The sequence below is a fragment of the Bombus impatiens genome, unplaced genomic scaffold (genome assembly GCF_000188095.3).
Source record: "Bombus impatiens unplaced genomic scaffold, BIMP_2.2 scf_2561, whole genome shotgun sequence".
In the NCBI taxonomy this organism is placed as follows: domain Eukaryota; kingdom Metazoa; phylum Arthropoda; class Insecta; order Hymenoptera; family Apidae; genus Bombus; species Bombus impatiens.
This window is the reverse complement of record NT_178980.1, coordinates 9,669-10,358: the sequence shown is the minus strand read 5'-3', so window position 1 is coordinate 10,358 and position 690 is coordinate 9,669. Positions and strand designations below refer to the sequence as shown.

Genomic DNA, 690 nt, shown 5'->3' with positions numbered 1-690 from the left:
TAGCAGTAGTAGTAGTAGTAGTAGTAGTAGTAGTAATAGTAGTAGTAGTAGTAGTAATAGACGTAGCAATAGAAATAGCAGTAATGGTAATAGTAATGGTAGTAATAATAATAATAATCATTACCGTCTTCGTAATCATAATAATTATAGTAGTAGTAGTAGCGGCATTAGCAGCAGTAATAATAATAATCGTAATAATAATAATGGTAATAGTGCTAATGATAGTAATAGTAATAAGGGTAATGATAATTAGTAATCGAATAATAGTAATGACGATAATGACAATTGCAAAAATAACAGCGACTATATTGATTGCGTTAAAAACATTATCAACTAGTAGTAATGCGTTTCGTAGCGAACGTATATCGTATGTAACAAAAATAGAGAAATTTGGAGAACGATGAAAGGAAAGGCGACTGAACGATCGCTTGCCTTTCGTAGGACTTCGAAAAGAAGGAAAAGAGAAAACGAACAAAATACGAAGGTACGAAAGATGATGCGTTTTCGCGCGGAGCGAAAGAAGACCGCGCAACGGTTTAACGGAGGTTCGCCTTCGTCCACGTACTTGATCGGTCATTCGCAAATTCGAAGAAGGAAAGGAATCGTTTCGTGGGCGCGCGAACTTTCCGCAGTCCGTCGCCTTCGATCGTCCGCGTTTTATCTGCGAGGTATGGCTCGAGTTAAAAAAAA

At 37.2% G+C, this 690-nt stretch overlaps 1 long non-coding RNA gene across 2 annotated transcripts in view; it reads left to right on the top strand.

The window, feature by feature from the left end:
• LOC117152477 overlaps nucleotides 1-690 on the top strand; it is a 1,116-nt gene extending 426 nt beyond the window's left edge. Inside the window, exon 2 of one of the 2 annotated variants that reach the window (XR_004462866.1) lies at nucleotides 16-690. This is a non-coding gene — a long non-coding RNA (uncharacterized LOC117152477). Of the gene's footprint in view, nucleotides 1-12 lie in introns of both variants that reach the window. The other variant, XR_004462865.1, reaches the window with a different exon arrangement.